A 20,563-nucleotide genomic window follows, 5' to 3' on the forward strand; every position below is an offset into this window, starting at 1 on the left:
AGGGAGGGGGGAGACGGGGGTCGGGGCCGAGGAGCGGTGGAACTTCTCAGAAAAATAGGTGCCCGCCCACGCAGCCTTGGCGCACTCGCGCTCGGCACTTTGGATTCTGGAGTCCGGTGTGAGCGCCCCGAGCGGCGACCGGGCTTTGGCCGCCCCCGGGCCCATAGTGGTGGTGGGGGCCGGGGGGGGGTCGTCGGGCGGGATTTCAGGCAAACGCGTCTCCTTGAATACCTGGGCGACGTTTGACACTTGTGCACCGAGACCCTTTGCAAAGCCAGATGAGTCCGACGGGGTAAATGCGGCCAAGAGAGAACCAGTCGTTAAAGAAGTTCCCTCTGGGGGTATTTGGGGGCCCTCTTCCGTCCACCGGGGGGGCGGGGTGTGCGACCACGCGCTCGGCCTCTCCCGCCCTTCGCCCAACCCCCTACGGGCGCTGGGTGCGGGACGCGTCGGCCAGCCGGGCGGTGAGCGGAGCTCGCGTTCCCGCTGCCCGTCGGGGCACACTTTCTGCAGCTGCCTGGCGCGCAGAAGGTCGCTTCTCGCCCCGGCTACGGCGTTTCCACGGCTGGCCGCTTGGGGGCGGCATGCGTATTCTGATGAAGGGCGCCCGCGAGGACGGCTTCTTTCTAGTCAGGAATGTTAAGGAAACTTACTCCTGTCCTCTTCCCCCAAGCCAAAACTGAAATCGTGTCTTGAAAAACAGTTTTTATGCCCACTCGTGCTTCTTAACGTGACTCCCGGTTGGAGGATTTGCGGAACCATCTGGCTCTGGGGTCTTAAACTATTTACAGAACAGACCCAGAAAGTAATACGTTACCCTCTGCCTATCATTTTATTTCCCCTTTTCCTCCCTCAACGTTCTTTTCATTTTTCAGCTCCCGAAACCGAGGTGTGGGTTACATTTCTGCGGGTGCACCAATTGCCATGAGCGCGGCTGCTTAATGCTTCTGTCATTGGAAGTCTGGTCTCCAAACCACCGTCTCAAGCCAGCATGACTCCAGCTGCCTGGAATTCCATTCATCTCTAAGGGCCGGGATGTCAGCAGCCACACTTCCCCTGCTGTGGCCCTGCGCTGTCAGGCTGGCCCTGAGACACAGGACGCAGGTAGTAGCCTCACCAAATAAGGAGCTGTGCCACAGGCTGGGGAAAGCCCTTTGGTTCACCTTCCTTCTCAGTCCTCACACCTGGCAGGACTCCTAACTGCTGGAAACGCCCACGACTTTGCCTTCATCACAAGGGCCCTGTCGCTTTTCTTGTGTGGGAGTGTTGTGTGACATCGTGCGCGTGTGCGCGGATTGTGGCGTCCGTGTTTTCTAGTTACTCGGTATACATCAAGTGCTTCTGGAAGATGACAAGTATGCTCCTAAGACACATGTTTGTTGGTTGCTCAAATAATAACTAAACCTGACAGATAGATTGCACATGTTGAGAGACAGAAATAAAAGTTTCTATCGGATGATTCGTCAAATCAGATTCCTATTGTGGAAGTCATAGGTAATGACTCATGCAAATAGATCTGAAGATTCCAGAGGCAGCAGCCATATATGTCCCTTTCCTTCCCTAGCTAGCTAGCATCCTGTTTGCTCCTGGAGAGGCATTTTTTTTTTCTTTACAATTGCCAATAATTCTTCATAATATCAGCTACTTAGGAACAGTGTTTGGAGGGATGGCATGCTGATGCCCCCCTCCCCCATTCCTTTCACCCACTTGCTATTTTTATACAGATCAGCTGGGGGCTTCAAGTCTACAAGAAACCCACAGAAGCAGGATACATCTTTTCTTTTATAAAACAATCATCTCCCCTGGGCTTAGCCACAAGGATAGAGTAAAAGCTCCCTGGAATGCCCCCTCAGGGCTAGCTGCTTCCGTGACTAAGGGACCTTAGGAATCCCTCTGGATTTTTCTTGGAACTTGGCTTCTTTCAACAAAACAAGGAGAAGAATTTCATCCTCCAACATGCTTTACAGCTAGGAAGGTGACCTGTATGGTGGCAGGGAAGAGCTGTCTTGTCAAAGAAAGCTGACAGAGGTGTAGGGGTTGTTTATCTCAAACACAAAGGCCTTCCTCAGGTCACAAAGGTCCTTCTGTTGGAAGGGACCCATCACGGTGGAAGGGGTGTTTGGGCAGCTGTTAGAAACTCACACACACTCCGGCTGCTCCGTGTGTGCTGCACATATTCCCTAGAAACCTAAATAACCTCTAGGAAGCTTTGAGAGAAGCAGGAATGAAAAAAAGAGTAAGAAAGCCTACACCTTTAATTGGGGGGATATTGTCCCTCTTGTGTGTGTATATCCACATTTACAAATGCTGGGATTTCAGGCCAATAATCTGACATGGACCTGAGTGATGGGTGTTCCAGGGAGACGGTCCAGTTCTCTCTTTGCCAAGTTGCCATCCTTGAGGATTATGTATTTAAAATTAAATTGTAAGGCATATGGCATTCTGCTGTAGGATTTCCTTTTTCCAAGTTCCCCTAATTGGATGTGGGATTGACCTAAAAACACTGCCAGTAAATAGGAGGAAAGGACTGTCAGTAATACCTAGTTTAAAAATGGCATGCGATTAAGGAGAGCAAGATAATTGAGAAAAAATTTTGCTTATCTAGCAAAGAACAGCAAGGTGGGCTGTGATTTTGTGCAGGGATTCAAAAAAATACATTGCAGGTGTTTAGCCGTGGAAAATTTCTTCGAAGTGAGCAGCACCCAAAAATCGTGGAATTCTAGAATAGACCAAAATCATAGCATCTCTAAAATGAAGACATCACAAATTCATCGCCTCTGAATATTTTCCCTAGCTCACAGCTCAAAGTTGTTTCAGTTCAGCTGCCTTGATGGTCAGGGCCAGAGGGAAGTTTCCAGCGGATTTTTCTTATTCTTCAGTCAAACACCCATCCCCCTCCTCCATGAGATGTTCTCCAGTGGCTTTATGTTCCCCTGTTTCTTCTTTCTGTGAAACTTTGAAACATGCATTATGCCTGCCATGTAACTCATCTGCTTACGTTCTTTAGTGTTCGCTTTTTCCAAATAACTTTTAGTTTCTTATATATAAGGACTCTATTGTAAGTACCCAAAGGCTTGGGCTTGGGCAGGGCTGTAACAGTTGAATTGCCAAATCCCTTTGTGCGCACGTGAATTTATGGCACAAAAGGATTGGACTACCCACCACCTCCCTAACCACTTGTGCCATTTCACGTAGATATGCCGTAGCTCTTGGGGTGCATGAGGGAACTCCCATACATTGCACCCCTCCCCACAGGACTGAGGCTGTACTCTCTGGGAACTGATCTCGGTAAGAAGGGGTAGAACTATCGGCTTCAGGATAACTGCCTTCACTTGATCTTAGCCAAAAGGCCGAGAAGCAATAAGGATAACTGCCTTCTGCACGACCATCGTCCCCTTCCCAGACAGTGATTGATTTTGGAATTTGCATGTTATCCAATTCTGGCCAATGAAAAGTTTGCTGAAGGCTTCTGGGAAAAGTGCTTTCTTATTTTTGAGAAAGAGCTCTGTGAAATCAGGCTGTCTCTGGTTCCATTTGGACGTGAACAAGAATGCGATAAGCGCTGTTGGCCACTAGGGGAGCCAAACTTAGCAAGAGACCAACGCTGAGGAAGAAAGAGCAGAGACATAAAAAGAATATGGTATGTTAGAATACATTTTTGAGCTTCTAACACTACCAGTCCTGAAGGCTGTCATATCTCCAGATTTCTCTGGATATGTGCTGCTTATTTAATCCACTTTGTTCCTGTTCCTAAGAGCCACAAACGTCCCAACGCGTGCAGCTCTCTTCCATCTGTGTGAATTGCCTTTTCACTCATACTTTGCTTGCACCTCTTCTGGCTTCTTTAGGATAAGAGAAATGAGAATAGGTCATAGGATAAAATATTTTAAGGACTCTGCACAGACACTATTCAAATGCTTTCTGGAGAAGTTGTGCCATTCTCTTTTTTCCTGTGCCTTTGCCAGCAGCCCACTAATTGCAGATACCCGGCACTGCTGAGATACACACCAAGGAAAGGCTATTGGGGAGTAGCTCACCCCGAGGGAAGGAGTTAGCAAATGGGCCTGCTAGGAAATCGAGGACATGGGGTGAGAAGATGGAAAGACGAGGTGGTGAGATCTCTGCCTCTGGGCCCAGAGATGGAAGTGGGGAGGGTTAGCAAGAAAGGGATGTGAGGGGACTCCTCTTAGCAGAAATAATGACAGGCCTCCGATGCCATCTTTGACAAAAGACCCGTCGGTCCTCTGGGCGGGGGTGCAGGGCTAACTTGGGTGGACGGTGCAAAGCCTTGTGTTTCGCAGCAGCCTCTTCAGCTCCCCTTTCACACTCTTCTCTCTGTCCAACTTTTATTTTCCGCTTTCTTGAAGTAAAACTGACAAGTAAAATGGTCAGATATTGGCAATACACGTGCAACATGCTGATTTGAAATCTGTGCATATTGCAAAAGGGTTCCCTCCATCGAGTTAATGAACACATCCATCACGCCCCATGGCTACCTTTCTGGGGCGTGTGAGAATACTTACGTTCTATTCTCCTAGCAAATGCCAATTATATAATATCGTAGCATCAACTGTTGTCACCATGTCATGCATCAGATCCTCAGACCTTATACTCTGTGCAACTTTTATGCTTTATCATCTCAGTGTCCTTCCGGAGCATTCATGAGTATGGGCTGGTTTGGGTTTCAGTGTGGGAACTTTTTCTTTTCTGTGTTTGCCACCTCACAAGAAGGGTGCACTTCCAAAGGCAGCCTTACAGATAAGGGGGAGGGAAATCACCGGTCGATGTAAGTGTAATGCATCCGAAGAACACCTCCTCCCTCCCGGTCTCTTCTTTCTTTCCCAGCGCTTGAAATTCCTCCAAAAATAAAATCCTGGAACTTTTTAAGTCAGAAAAAAGAGCCATCTAGTCCAGCCACTCAGTTAATAGTTGAGGAAGTTGGTTCAGAGAGGTGAAGTGACTTGAGAAAGGTCACAGAGCCTGTCGGTGGTGGAAATCCAGAAAACAGCTCTGGGGCCCAGACCTCCAGCTCAGTTTTTCCCTTGATAACACTCTGCTGTTCGAGATTCATTTCATATGGTTTCAAAGATGTTTCAGTGTTAAAATCAGCAGAAGACCTTTCCAATTTGCCTTTTACGAACAGGGTATGAGAGGTGGGAGACCAGGAGGTGAAGGGAAGAGGGAGGAGGGAAGGGCAGAGCAGAAGATGCTGAACACAGCTTGTTGACCAAAGCTGCGTCTGTTTTTCTTTCTGTTCTCCGCAGAGTCCCTGACTCTTGTGGTTTCCTGACTCTCTCCCTTGACTTTTCTGTAATACTTACTTCTGCTTCTGGGAGAGGTGCTACATTTTGGCTCGATGCTGGGATTGCCAAGTGCTTTAGAAATGCACCATCACTTCAGATTTACCCAGCCTTGGACACGATGGAGAATCACTTTGTTTTTTTTAAAAAAAAATTTTTTTTTAATGTTTATTTATTTTTGAGACAGAGAGAGACAGAGCATGAACAGGGGAGGGGCAGAGAGAGAGAGGGAGACACAGAATCTGAAACAGGTTCCAGGCTCTGAGCTGTCAGCACAGAGCCCGACGCGGGGCTCAAACTCACGGACCATGAGATCATGACCTGATGCTTAACCGACTGAGCCACCTGGGCGCCCCTAAGAATCACTTTGATTCTTATGGAACTAGAGGAACTCTGACCTCTAGGAAACTATGAAAGAATCCTTCAGCCCATCAGCAACCAAATCTTTTGTAGAGTGAGATGTTTAGTTGTTCTGCTCACAAGTGAAGGGCCCAGGGAGGACCTGGGTCATGTCTGAGAGCCTTACAGGTGGTTCAAGGCCTGGAAAAAGAACAGACAAGTTAGCTTGCAGTGGAATAGAATGTGCTTTAATTCTGTACCTTTTTTCCTTATTGAGGGTGTAAAGGTGTTGGTCTATTTATTTTTACAACGTGTATGGAGTAATGGCAGTATCTTTGGAAATAACGATTTCCTAAAAGTGAGGATTATGACACTTTGGAATGTTCCTGGGATGGGTCATGAAATGTTTTCTGGATGTCTTTACCAATGGCATGGATGGCAGTTGATCTGGAAGTAGGTGGCTTCCAGGGGTCCCTGTCACTAAGGAAGTCTATGACACTACAAAGCTATGAAACGATAGTTTCCAGGACTTCCGTGAGGGAGTTTGTTCCTGATGCTGATTAAACACATTCCTCCCAAAGAATTTAACTTTTCTGAGGTTCAACATGCTACTTCAAGCCACCCATTTATAAATTATAATTTTTCAAATTTTCTGAACAGTCTTCACATGTGCAGTCCAGATTAAGTGATCTTTCCAAGTTTTCTGTTATTTTTTTTTTTCCTGGAAGAAAATTATGAGAGTCAGTTAAAAAGAGTAAGACAAGCAAACATAAAGAAAACTCCAACTATTGTGTGGAGAAATTTGAAGATTGCATATGACATGGAGATTGGTGTCCAATTTCAGTCTGGATGAAAAACTCACATGCCACTGGGGAATGTGGACACTGACCAAATGGCAGGGCCACCGGGCATTTGTTTTAAGTGATATCAGTCTCTTGGGAGGTGGGTTTTTTCCCCCTTTTCCCCCTTTTTTATTGGTGAGATCATGACAACTGGCATTTTGCAGAGCCGAGCCAAGAGAACTCTCACTCTTTCTAATTTAAGAGGATGAGTGTATAGTCTGAAGAAAGCTTGTAAATGTTATTATGACACACAGATAAACACTGCTGCTTCCCAGGGAAGAGGTGTACATGGAAGAAATGTCTTCTTTTTTCTCTTCTCTTCCTCCCTTTCTTCTTTATTTCCTTCCCCTCCCCTTCTTCTCTTTCATTTTCTCTTCTTCTTTCCCCTGCCTCCTCCCCCTCTCTTCTCCTTCTCATCTTTTTTTTAAACTTTTTTTTTTAAAGTTTATTTATTTTTGAGACAGAGAGAGACAGAGCATGAATGGGGGAGGGTCAGAGAGAGAGGGAGACACAGAATCGGAAGCAGGCTCCAGGCTCTGAGCCATCAGCCCAGAGCCCAACACGGGGCTCGAACTCACGGACCGCGAGATCGTGACCTGAGCTGAAGTCGGACGCTTAATTGACTGAGCCACCCAGGCGCCCCTCTTCTCCTTCTCATCTTAATGAGTTAGATGCTCATTACCCAATGACCTTGAGTCCCCTTGCTTGAGTTTGAAGTCCTGACTTCCATCAGAATTCAACCTACTGCCCCCATCCCTCTTTGTCCCAAGGTCTCCCAAGGCAGAGGGCACCTTCTGGCTTCCCCTTCCTGTTTCCCTTGTCAGTCTGTCCGTCCTTCCTTAAGGCGTGGGGCTTGGCACCTTGAGCCTCATGGTCTTGTCAAACCTGGGAGGTAAGGGTTGGATTCATGGTAGGAGGTGTGGGTGGGGGATGGAGGTGGATTTATCAACAAGCTGATGGAACTTTAGTTTCAGGGCTCCTCCTGTGCCTGGGCTCCTTCCAAGGCCCTGGAGAGGCTCTAGCAATGACTCACGGTTGTACGTTCACTAACATGCACAAAAGTAAGATTTTAGGGGTGCTTGAGTGGCTCAGTTGGTTAAGCGTCTGGCTCTTGGTTTCACCTCAGGCCATGATCTCACAGTTGGCGGGATCAAGTCCCTCATCTGTCACTGCAGAGCCTGCTTGGGTTTCTCTCTCTCTCCCGCTCTCTCTGCACCTCCCCTGCGCGCTCTCTCTCAAAATAAATAAATAAACATTTGAGAAAAAACAAAAAACAGAAGATTTTAACCACAGCGCCGCCGATGTTTTCACCGTAACTTGCCTCTGTCATGCTTCTCATGTTGGAGAGTTACAGTGGCCACAGGCAGGTTTTGGATCTGGTGAAAGGGATGTGGTAGAGAGATATATTTGTGTAGTGAAGTAATTGCTAGCCCTCCTTGCATTGGAAGAGCTTCCGTGAACGTTGCTATTGCCTACCTGGTGTCCTAGAAGGAAGGTTCAGGGTTAGAGGCGACCCCGTGGCGTGTGTCCTATAGTGTCTGACGTGGGATACATGTGTGTAACGGGGCAGAAACAAAGGTTTAAATGTATGGAGCCACAAGGTAGTCTGTGGAAATCACTGCAGAAGTGTCTAATATAAATACTCTATTATTTTTTCCGGATTTCGTGATGTTTGTGGTATTTGTGAAGTATTTTTTAGTTTGCTGTGACTTTTCTCATTGCAAACGAACATCCGTTTTCCCCTGATTTTGAACTCATAAGTTTGTAATACTTTTCCTATGTAAGACTTCCCAAACTATATACGTTTTAGGCCCACCTAACTTGACTCTTCCCCTGGAGGAGAGGCATCTGAGAGGGAATGAGGAGGGAGGGAGAGTGGGGAGCACTCCCCAGGATAACAGAGGCAGGCATGTCAAAGATCATCAGGACAGTGGGCATAGGATCTCCGTCTTTTGGTGCCTGTGCTTATGTGTATGTGTGGTAGGCATTGCTAAGTGCACGATGTCAGGAATACCATAGACACTGACACTTCTACAGACATTGGAGAAAAAAAATGAAGCCAGAAGGGGGAAAGGAAAGTATGACCTGGCTTTGCTAGTTATTCTAATAATCTACATGAATTGCTTACTGCCGATACCTCATTACTGTAGAGCAGAATAATAATTACGTAACCCAACTAATGTTGCAGATGAACTTGTCTAAGTTTTCATTATAACGTCACAGGTTTTCTACATGTGATAGTCTTGCAAAGTTTGAGGAGTGAGCTCCATCAACACGAGCTTTAGCTGATCCAAGATTTCAGTATCTCAAATCATGGTGCCTCCAATGTGCATGTGTGTACGTGTCTCAACATCCTGTTCTTAAATGCTCCCTGCTATTAAAAACAAATGGGCTCTATACTCTTAGTGATCAGAGTTGAGAGTTACCTTTAGGCTAATTACCTCTCTTTCGGTAATTTGGAAGATGTGGCAGGTTACGTGCACCCTGTGAGATACATTGTTGTTGTTGTTGTTGTTGCCGTCTGCCAAATCTTTTCTATTTATGGATGTAAACCACATTTAACGTAGTGTTTATTATTTCAGTGTGCACAGAGAGTGTTTGTTTATGTTTTCCTGTACAAACATGCTCTGAAAATGTATTTCATTACCTATGTATTATGTATCATTTTTTGAGTGCCTGCTATGTGCCAAAGACCCACCATGTATCCACCAAGCCTGTGAAGGAGAGGGACCCACAAATACCCAATGCTTACTGCAAGGGTAAGCATGAATGTGTGGGAGTGCTGAGTAGGGGTCTGGGCTGGCTTGGTTGTGTGGGGAGGCTTGGGGGTGCGGAAGTCACAGAGATGTATAAGCTGAGTCTTGAAGGACTCTGTTCAGAAAGGCTTGGACATTTCCATACAGAAGAAAGACTAACTAATATATTAACATTCACACCTAGCCTTTTTGCTTCCACTAAGCCCTTTTAGGATCTGGGCAAGCGAATCTGACCAGTCATAAGGGTCCCAGAGAGGAACATCGGTAGTTTTGATTCTCCCCAGTGTATTTCGGAAGGATCGTTCTTTCAACTCTTTCTTGCCTTCTCTTGCCTTCTGTGTTAAGATACTACCACAGAGCCAGGTGAGCAATTAACCAAAGCCAGTAATTAACTTTCTCCTTGGACGGGTATAATGAAATGAGCTTTCTTGGCTGCTGAAACTTACTGTGGATTGTTCTGTCTGATAACTCCTTTGTTGGCAGTTTTGCTGGCAACATAGATACCACTTTTCCTGAGCTTTAATTAGTCAAAAATCGCAGAAGCTCAAATCAGGGTACCTTCAATTTGTTTGTACATCAATATCCTGCTCTTAAATGCTCCATTTCTCTTAGCACAGTGTCTTGAACTTGATAGCTACACAGTCAACTTTCGTGAATGAAGGTGTGGATGAATAAATGAATGAATATCCAGGATAAGCTTTATTATCAACGTAAGTCAGTCTCAAAGTATGGGCGGTATGGAAATAGTTAAATTTTTGTTCTTTCTTTTCTTGATCTGCTTCATTATGCTACTCCCTCTGCACCCACCCCCAAAAGAAAAATCAATACCCACTCACAAAAACACTTTAAATTCCAAAGAGAGAGGAATCAGTTAGTTCTTGGTCTATTTTTAAGCTCACAGGGGTTTTAAGACTAATTCTCTGTGAAAATGCATCTAATTCAGAAAACATGCTTTGCAGAGGCCCAAGAACAACACATATTTTCTTTGAACAGTTTAGGTTTAAAACACACACACACAAAACTCAAAGAAAAAAAAAAACTCTCCGACCACAGTTATGGCTAAATGGCAAACACAGAGGAATGAATTACCCCGGATGACATCCATAAAAAAACAACAGTGCCTCTCCTGGCTAGCTGGGCCTGGTTGGGGAGGACATGTGGGCCAGGTTCAGGCACAAGCGTCTTGTTCCCCTCTTGGTCCCCCAACCAGGGAAGTTTCCACTGCCTTGTATTAGGATGCTGATCTTAATAGCCTAGCTGAGTTGTTGTGTGAAATGGAGATGGACAGAGCAAGACATGCCCAGATGACCCTCTGATGAATCACTGCCAAGGCTGGGGGATCCCTGCCAAGGTGAAAGGTTGCACAGGTAGCACAACTTGGCCCAGGCATGTCTCTAGTAAAGGCCCAGCTGTGTTTTCTTTTCTTGATACCTCTCTCCACCACCATGGATTATGAGTCTAGAGTGAAACAGAAAATTGTTGTCTCCTAACTTAAAGCCCCAACAACTAGGAATATGTATTGTATTCATCTTCCAGTGTGACATTAATAGGTTTAGAGATTAAAGAAAAAGAATTCTTATGCTGAAAATTATGGAATGAATTATAGGAGTTACTTAAAAATTTTTTAATGTTTATTTTTGAAAGAGAGTGTGAGTGAGGGAGGGTCAGAGAGAGAGAGACACACACACACACAGAATCTGAAACAAGCTCCAGGCTCTGAGCTGTCAGCACAGAGCCCAACGTGGGGCTCAAACCTGGGAATGGCGAGATCATGACCTGAGCTGAAGTCAGATGCTTAAGCAACTGAGCCACGCAGGTGCCCCAGGGCTTACTTTACAACATCCTTTTGGTGGTGAGGATGAACATGAGTGTGATCTTGAGAAATCTTTTTTCTCTAGAACTCTGTTTCTTCATCTGTATTAGATGATTGCTACAGTACATTCCAGTTATGATATAATATAAATCTCAAATTCCTCTCTTCCTTGCTTTGGGTCCAAGATGCCTAAATGTAGGCTGGCCAGCTCGTCAACCTGTGATTGATTATGTAAGAAAGGAGATGACTCCACTGTATGTGCTTTCTGGACATCCGAGAATTGGTAGATGACTTGACTGTAAAGCAACTAATTCTGACCACTTTAAGCATAGACGGAAATCATTTCAAGAATTATCTGTGAGGTAATGCACCAAATCTCTGGGAGGCAGACGACCACCTAAAATAATAAAATATATGGGCGCATGGATGGCTCCGTCGGTTAAGCATCCGACTTCGGTTCAGGTCATGATCTCACGGTTCGTGGGTTCAAGCCCTGCATCAGGCTCTGTGCTGACAGCTCAGAGTCTGGAGCCTGCTTCGGGTTCTGTGTCTCCCTCTCTCTCTGCCCCTCCCCCGCTCATGCTCTGTCTCTCTCTCTCTCTCTCAAAAATAAATAAACATTAAATAAATTTAAAACATAAAATAATAAAATACAGCCAAACCCCACTCCAGGTTGCTCCAGTAAGGACGCTGCTGAGTTTAGGAATAGCTGGAGCATTTGTTTGGTGTTGCATCCTGAACGTTGCTGTAGAACCAGCCCTGAGTGTGGCTTCTCTACCGATGTAATTGGCTGCCCCTAGAGTTGAAGCTGGCACACCCGTGATACTGTACTGCATATGCTGAAATATGGGGAGCAATACAGATACTGCAAAGAAAGAGCCCAGTTGTATAAGTCCCCACCTCCCAGTGGAAAAGCCAGAAACTTATTTCACCAGCCTCCCTTGCTAGTAGCTTCTGTCAGTTGGTGCCCTCGTACCTGACTGATGGCAAAGCCAGTGGTGTAAAGAAGTGGCAAAACTGCTGATAAGCATCGTAAAAATCAGTAATGGGTCCTTCCTGTGAAAATTAGTGACTTACGAATTAACAAGATGGACGTTAGATGTGCCACTTTGATGCAATCAGCAATTAGGATGTTATTATGGACTGAATCATGTTTCCCCAAAATTCATGGGTTGAATCTCTAACCTTTAGTGTCTCAGAATGTGGCTGTCTTTGGGCACAGGGCCCTTAAAGAAATGAGTAAGTTAGGGGCGCCTGGGTGGCTCAGTCGGTTAAGCGGCCGACTTCAGCTCAGGTCACGATCTCGCAATCCGTGAGTTCGAGCCCCGCGTCGGGCTCTGGGCTGATGGCTCAGAGCCTGGAGCCTGCTTCCGATTCTGTGTCTCCCTCTCTCTCTGCCCCTCCCCCGTTCATGCTCTGTCTCTCTCTCTCAAAAATAAATAAAACGTTAAAAAAATTAAAAAAAAAAAAGAAATGAGTAAGTTAAACTGAGGCCCTTTAGAGTGGGCTCTGATCCAATATGACTGGTGTCCTTATAAGAAGAGGGAATTTGGACACACGGTGGGACACCAGGGATGTGCATGAACAGAGGATACAACGTGTGAGGACGCAGCAAGCAGGGTGGCCTTCTGAGGATTCAGGAGAAACCAAACCTGCTGACATCTTGATTTTGGACTCCTAGCCTCCAGAACTGTGAGAAAAGAAGTTTCTCCTATTTAAGTCTGCCAGTTTGTAGTACTTTTTCTTATGGAAGCCCTAGAAAATTAATATAGTTACATAGATTGACTAAAATATTAGAGCCATTCTATGAGCTATAATAAAGAGAACATAAGAATCCAGCAAAGCCTGTAGTCTTTCCCTTAGGGACAGTGCCTGAGACTTGACTCCTCAATTGTCCTGTATCCAGCCACTTTGTTTTAATTTATTTTTAATGTTTATTTACTTTTGAGAGAGAGAGAGATAGAGCCCGAGTTGGGGAGGGGCAGAGAGAGAGGGAGACACAGAATCCGAAGCAGGCTCCAGGCTGTGAGCTGTCAGCACAGAGCCAGATGCGGCGCTCGAACTCACGAGGGGTGAGATCATGACCTGAGCTGAAGTCAGACGCTTAACCCACTGAGCCACCCAGGTGCCCCTCCAGCCACTTAGTTGAAGGATTTCTAGTTGAAGGATGTCTGATATGGACTCTGAGGTTTTTGGAATCCTTCCTCTGGAATGTTGTCAGGTATGCCTTGAAGAAACACTTCACTCAAGGTGCTAGTGACAACATCTAAAAAGACAGAAAATTAGGACTTCTCTGGCATTACCTAACATGCTGTAAGAGCTGTTAATAAATTTTTATCTAATAAATGCCTGCATATGAAACAGAATTTGGTCCAAGACTTGGTTTCATTACAGTTGGTAGTATGATAATGCTTAAGGGTCAATTTACTACAGGTGTTTACTTACAGGTGCTGAGAATCCCTTACGAGGACAAATCTTAATATTAGCGACCAAATGGAGAAATGGGCTCCATATTAGGTATGAGGAGTTAGTTTCCCATGATCCAAATGGTGGCCTTCCCTTCATCTGCTCATTTTAAATGAGGTTGTCTTTTCAACTAAACACTGATTTATGTTTTTCTTTCCCTTAGAGAGTCCCAAAATATGTGTCACAAAAGATTTCTCAAAAAATAGGGTTCTGTGATTACATACAGTTGGGAAACAGCTAAGTGCATATTTAATATTGCATTGGAGATTCGGAATGCATATTAACATCATGTTAAAGATATAGTGAAGTCTATATAAAGAACATAGTTCAAACTTATTTAACTTAGCATAGCTACATGACCACAGATCTTTTTTCTCTTTCAGGACGCTTGTTAGTATCCCAAGGAACTGTTGTTCCATGGACCATGCTATCTAAAGTGTGGTTCTAGAAGGATATTTATACCTATGATTAGATTTGCTCCCTTTTTCTTCACATGACAGAGAGAGCTCTTTGGCTATTCACATATGCAGGCAAATTAAGGCCGGACATGGTTTTACATCTACAGTGAACCAAAAAACTGAGAATTAATTGTATGTCATCTCCTCAGATTTGGTGGTTTATTTTGAGTGGCCGAGAACTTGTTTGGGAGTATCAAAATGTTTGATGTTTTGGAGCCTGGACAGACATCCCTGCAGAGCATACTGGAAAGGCTTTTCTGGGCCCTTTTGGTCTTGACTCAAATGGTCATCCCATGCTCTGTTTAATTCTACCCATTAATTGTTTGAGTTCAAATGCTTATTCTTTGAAATATCCATTATTTCCTAAAATTTAAATAAAATGACACAAAAAGTTACAAAATTAAAATGGTACAAACCAGACATTTCCAGACACAGGTCAAAAACACCAGTGAAGGAAAACAGTGAAGGTAAAAACAATAGAAGACACCCTATGACAGTTAGGAACATGCATTCAGAATTGTCTTCCAAAACGGGGCACTTGCTCAGTATTAGTAAAATTCTGGGCTGGCAAAAAATAGTTGGGTTACAAGTGAGACATGTACTCCAAGGGAGAACAGACAAAGAATAGCCTTTTTAAAACAATGCTAACTTAGCTGAGTGCTAAGGCTAATAGAAACCAGATGAGGGGTGGGTCCATTCAAGGGTGGTTTGGTGCTAGATTTCTCCTCAGCATTGTGTGCCTTACTTTAACAGACCAAATCGTTAACTAAACCACAAACAAACAAAATCCTCATGATTGAGGGTCTCCTGTACTAGGACAATATGAAAAACAGCAAGTGAAAGAACATTCTCCTCCAGGATCATGGTTAAAGGATGTATATATGCATATGTGTGTATTATATGCATTACATGTATTACGATTATAAAGGGTTTTTTTTTTTTTTGGGTGGGGCACGTACCAACTTATTCCTCTTCCAATCTTCCTCATGTAAATAAGTGCCATCACCATAGTACCGAAGCCAGACTCCTGGTAGTCATTCCTGTTTGCTGCTGCTTCTTTATCCGTTACACTCAGTCTATCAGCAATGCTGTTGCTGTAAAGTGTATCTCAAATTACCTCCTCTCTGGTTCCACTCTGGTGACCTCCTGCAAGCTCCTGACAGTTTACGACATTGCAATTCCTTCCTAACTGGTCTTCCTGCTGTCTGACTTTGGTTAAAACCCTTACTCTCTTTAGACTCAGTGCACTTCTGGTAAAATAAAAGTAGTAAGTAGTTCCTACTTCTTAGGGTAGATGAGAGCTTCAATGAGAAGGTGGGGCCAGTATGTAGCATGATGTATGGGCTATGGTAAGTTCTTAACAAATGTTATTACCACAGCTGGTACCCTCCATACCAAGAACTTTTACTGGGGATTTTAATGTCAATAGATAAATCTCTCAAGGAGTGCATGCTATAAAAATACGCAGGTTTTCTGTGTTACTAACCAGTGATTTGAAACCATAATTGTATATTTGCCAGCTCTTGATTCACAGACATGTTTTGGGGGATTCCTAAGAGAATGTCTATGTGATTTCATGTCTTAGGTATGCCAACCCCGTGGGCATGACGGAGGCCATGGAAGTGGAAGATCCTGTTCTGTTTGGGATGGTGAGGATTGAATGATTCCTCTTTCCTCATGGCAAAGAGTTGCTTTATATAATAAATGCAATTAACCTCAAATGAAGAAAGATTAAATAATATCTTTGACTTAGGCACAATTAGAAATGATTTATCAGGCTGAATTATTTAGTAATTACTGGACGTTTATGAATATGTGATCATCTGTTGATCAATGTCGTAAAGCAACGAACTTTCTAGAGCATGGGGTACTCAAATTTTCTGAAATGAGTAATATTTGGAAGCAAACTATAGCCTCTTAGGGATTACTTGCATTTATAATTAAATTACTAGCTATGCTGTACATGATTATGAACCTAAATTTGGAAATCAGCCACCAGCAAATTATAGTAAAATTTAATTAATTTAGACTCTCTAAGGAGAAGGGAAGAAATAAGTAAAAGCCCCAACAGTTCATCAATTTAAAAAATTCAATCTTTGAATTGGGAGGCGAGCATTATTGGATTGGAGAGTCTATATAAAAATCATCTAGTTTGTTAGTACAATTAACATGGATTACTTCTGTCACCACCCAAACCCCGAGACATGTTAAAAACTATCATCAACAGTGAAGAATCTATTCATGTACATTTGTGGGTATGTATATAGATGTGTGTGCTTTAGACTGACATAGTAGTTTGTTAGTGCTGTCCACTCATATTTCCAAGTTGTTTTCCTTTAGGCAAATTGTAGGATAGAATTTCTATGTTCTTTTCAAGCAGCCATGGTTATATGGCATGATTTGGCCAATAAAATGTGATTGGAAATGGAATGGGGCCTGGAGCCTGGCTCACACAGAACTGAGCTTCCCACGATGCTTGGTCATGATTTCTCTAAGTGAGAGAAAAACCTTCATTGTTCTAAGCTTTTAAGATTTCATGGTTGTTTACTAAAGCAACATAACTTAGCCCGTCCTAACCAATATAAATGATAACAGCACCTCCAATGGCATTGGCCATTATCTTTGAGAGCTGTAAAAGATTCTTATGATTAAAAATCATAAGTAGTATTATAAGTTATATTTATAAACTTACACAAAGAAACATGGTGGTTTATTTCAATATAACAAAATAAGAGTTAGAGTAAGAATATACTATGTGGAGTATATTATCCACACGACATTATCCACATTGATAATATGACATTATCAATATAAATTTAAAAAGTGATATGATCATCTATCTAAAAACCTAAGACAACAAACTGACAATTTATTCAAAATTCAACAAGATGAATGTATTAACAATAAATGTTCAGAAATCAACATTCTGATATTAATCGTAACCAATTAGAAAATTTAGTGGAAAAACACAATCCTTTTCAATATGCAATGCTATCTATTAATTCCAGAGGATCAAATAGATAATTGTTTTAAAGTTTGCAAAAAGGGTGCACTGGAAGGGTAAACAAGGCAATAATAAAAATGATAACCTCCAGAGAATGGGAGTGAGGGGCTGAGGGAGGCAAGGGTAGAGTCAAGACCTCTGAGTGTATATATAAAGCTATAAATTTGGCCTTGTAATCATGTAAATGCATTATTTTTTTAAAAAATATAAAAATCAAATCATACCAACTTGAAGAAAATGAACCTGGATGGTGGATCATGTGGGGAAGTTGTTTCTATACTTAAAAACAGGAAGAAACTGAAAAGGAAAATATAGGTAGATTTGACTATACACAAACTAAAGATTCTGAGAGTTAAATGGCACCATGAACCAAGTCAAAATCAAATGACAGTGAAGATATTTGTAACATATATATGGCCAAGGAGATACTCATATATATCCCTAATCTTTTCAACGCCAAGAAAACTACGAATACTCCGGCAGAAAAGTAGGCAGGAGACACAAAACATAACTTATATATATAAAAAAATACGAGTGGTCATTAAATCAAAGGAAAGCAAAGGCCAACCTCACTAGTGATCAGACAAATAAAAATTAAGACGAGACGATTTTTGGCTTATCAACTTGGCGAGGATTAAGAAGAAAGCTAATAAACACAGTGTTGATGACATGGTGATAAAATGGGCAACTTTATAGCAAAAAATGAAGAAGCGGGTAATAAAAATGCTTATGTCTTCCAATTAAAAACCACATGCATATATTTTTAGAATAAAAAACTTCGACGGAAATACCATGGAATATTAACAGCAGTTGCATCCTGCTGGCCATGTATAATCTATATTTTTTACTTTTTTTTTTTTACTTTTTTTTTTCAACGTTTATTTATTTTTGGGACACAGAGAGACAGAGCATGAACGGGGGAGGGGCAGAGAGAGAGGGAGACACAGAATCGGAAACAGGCTCCAGGCTCTGAGCCATCAGCCCAGAGCCCGATGCGGGGCTCGAACTCCCGGACCGCGAGATCGTGACCTGGCTGAAGTCGGACGCTTAACCGACTGCGCCACCCAGGCGCCCCTATATTTTTTACTTTTAATTTTTAAGGTGTTTTTCAAAATTTTCAACATTTCCACAACATGCATGATTTTTTTATCAAGAGGAAGTGTCATTTTTTTTTTTAAAGCATGTGAGATAAGAATCTAAAGTCCTTCTGAGTCCAGGTTTCCTCTTCCTTTTTATAAAAATCTCCTCTTTTTCAGCAAATTCTGATGAAATGTTATTTCCTGAGGCTGTTATCATTGAAGATAACTTTTAAATGTTTTTAAAAATTATTTTATAAAGTTATAGTATAATTTTTAATTATAAAGTTAATGATAATCATGTAGCAGAAATGTTTTCCTTGTTTTCACTGCGCAGGTATAATTTTGCCTGCACTCTGACTTCATTAGGTTTGGACCCTATACCTGCTGAGGATTGGTAACAGTGTCCCTTTGGACGAATGTGTTGGACCTCTAAGCGATGAATTAAAAAACAAAAAATGACAACAACAAAAACTTTGGGATACAATTCCTTTTAAGTAGCTAGTGCTTTCAGATCTTGTTATTTGAATTTCTGATCATACACTGTTCTTTAAAATTCCACAGGGGACTTTACGGGTGTCTTCTTATCTCGAGTAGGATGCTGGCCACTGCCCAGGTCTACTCACGTGCACTGGGCTGAAGGGATCGGTTTCCTCCACTTCCCAGAGTATCCATTAGGCACTCAACAAATGCCAGTTGAACAGAATAGAAAAGATTCTTGGTCTAGAAGAACGTAGGGCATCAGGTTGCTGCAGAGAGGAGAGCCCTATGCTGACAGACTGCATTCCAGCAGTTTCCAGGTGAGGGCCTGGCATTGTCTTTCTGGTCCCTTCGCCTGGATCAGTGGGCAGATTGCATTTCATTTCGGTGGATTAAGGTTAGGAGTTTAGCTTGCTGGTTCTTTCTCAGTCCTGTTTGGTTTCTCTCCCTCACACACACCTGGTGAGGCATTGAACTCCTGGTCCCGGGAGGGGCTGTTTCCTCAACTCTTGAATTTTGTGTGTCTGAGACCCAAGGCTGCAAGCAAAACACCCTCCAAGACCAGTTGGCTTTCCCGTGGAACATCCCTCAGCCCTGAAGTCCCACTCTGTCTCTGTCGGAGGTCTCAGGGAAATGCTCATTATTACTTTGTTCCTCTTAAAAATCTGCCATTAGGAATTAAGCCAGTAATAACATAAAATTAAACTTTTAGAATGTTTTGCAGGATACTGAGCTCTCAATTTACCCACATTTTATCATAACGGAGGGATTGACCCTGTCCCCTTTCTAAAACTAAGCAATAAAAACCTCTATGCTTTCCAGGAATTTTCTTTCCTGGGGACACATGCTTTCATGCAGAAGGCTCTTACTTCACGTGACAGGAATGTTAGTGGGGCAGGGGCTGTGGTTCGGACAATGTTACTCCCTTTTCTTACTGCTCGTCCCCACCAGAAACTCCTCATCTGGCTAACCTGAGACTTGTTTGCTGATGAATGGACTTCCATGCCATCTCCTCTGGAACATTTCTATCTGCATTTAGGTTTTGGAGGCTGCGCTATCCACACATTGTTGAGATGCTAAGGAGTTCCTATGGGGAAAAGGTGGCTAGCATTCAGATCATCTTTGAAGCTCAAGGTAAGGCTACCAGTAAAGGGGACCTAGAGCAGTTGTTCCTTAGAGTATGAATCACAGACCACCTGGTTTGACATCACCTGTGGAACTTGTTTTAAAAAAAAGGCAAATTCCTGAGTCTCGTCCCAGGATCTCTGTTCCTGGGGAGTGGACCTCTAGGATTTGTCTTAAAAAAAAATTTTTTTTTAAATATTTATTTTTGAGAGAGAGAGAGAAGGAGAGAGAGAGACAGAGCATAAGTGGGGGAGGGGCAGGGAGAGAGGGAGACACAGGATCCGAAGCAGGTTCCAGGCTCTGAGCTGTCAGCACAGAGGCAGATGCAGGACTCAAGCCCACAAACCGTGAGATCATGACCTGAACCGAAGTTTGATGCTTAATGGACTGAGCCAACCAGGCGCCTCTGGGATTTGCCTTTTTAACAAGAGCCTTGGGAAATCCTTTCACACACTACTCTTGAGGCTGGACGCCAAGTCTGGTTCTCTCTGTCCCATGCTGGGATGCCTCTTAATCATTGCGTGCTCTGTTTAGTGAAATGCTTTTTCCCTATTTCTGGGAGTGGATTACAGTGACCTGGCCACCCCTGCAGGCATTCTTTGAGTTTTTTCATCCTGCAGATATGTTTTTAGAACCTTCTATGTTCTAGACATTGGAAAATCTCAAGAAATCCAAAGATGGCATCCAAAGCTGCCTTTGGGGCCAGTTGCTGAAGTAAAACCGTGTACAATATCATTTCCTTGTTCCCTGTGTTTTCTATTGCTCATGTTGGAGGCTGTGTGCTAGGAAACTCTTTCACGGGAGACCCACGCCCCTGAGTAAGCAGGGGGCCTCGTCCGGTCTTCTCACCTTGGTGGCAGAAACAGGACCACCTGTCACAGCAGATGGTTTTTGAATGGCGTAG

At 43.3% G+C, this 20,563-nt stretch overlaps 1 long non-coding RNA gene across 4 annotated transcripts in view; it reads left to right on the forward strand.

The window, feature by feature from the left end:
- LOC123385981 overlaps positions 1 to 20,563 on the forward strand; it is a 33,993-nt gene that overhangs the window by 6,043 nt on the left and 7,387 nt on the right. Inside the window, exons 1-5 of one of the 4 annotated variants that reach the window (XR_006599321.1) lie at positions 13 to 292; positions 876 to 1,104; positions 15,560 to 15,623; positions 18,619 to 18,854; positions 19,574 to 19,668. This is a non-coding gene — a long non-coding RNA (uncharacterized LOC123385981). Of the gene's footprint in view, positions 1 to 12; positions 293 to 875; positions 2,986 to 15,559; positions 15,624 to 18,618; positions 18,855 to 19,573; positions 19,669 to 20,563 lie in introns of those variants that run through there. The other 3 variants (XR_006599323.1, XR_006599320.1, XR_006599322.1) reach the window with 3 other exon arrangements.

The sequence above is a fragment of the Felis catus genome, chromosome B3 (genome assembly GCF_018350175.1).
Source record: "Felis catus isolate Fca126 chromosome B3, F.catus_Fca126_mat1.0, whole genome shotgun sequence".
NCBI classification, from domain to species: domain Eukaryota; kingdom Metazoa; phylum Chordata; class Mammalia; order Carnivora; family Felidae; genus Felis; species Felis catus.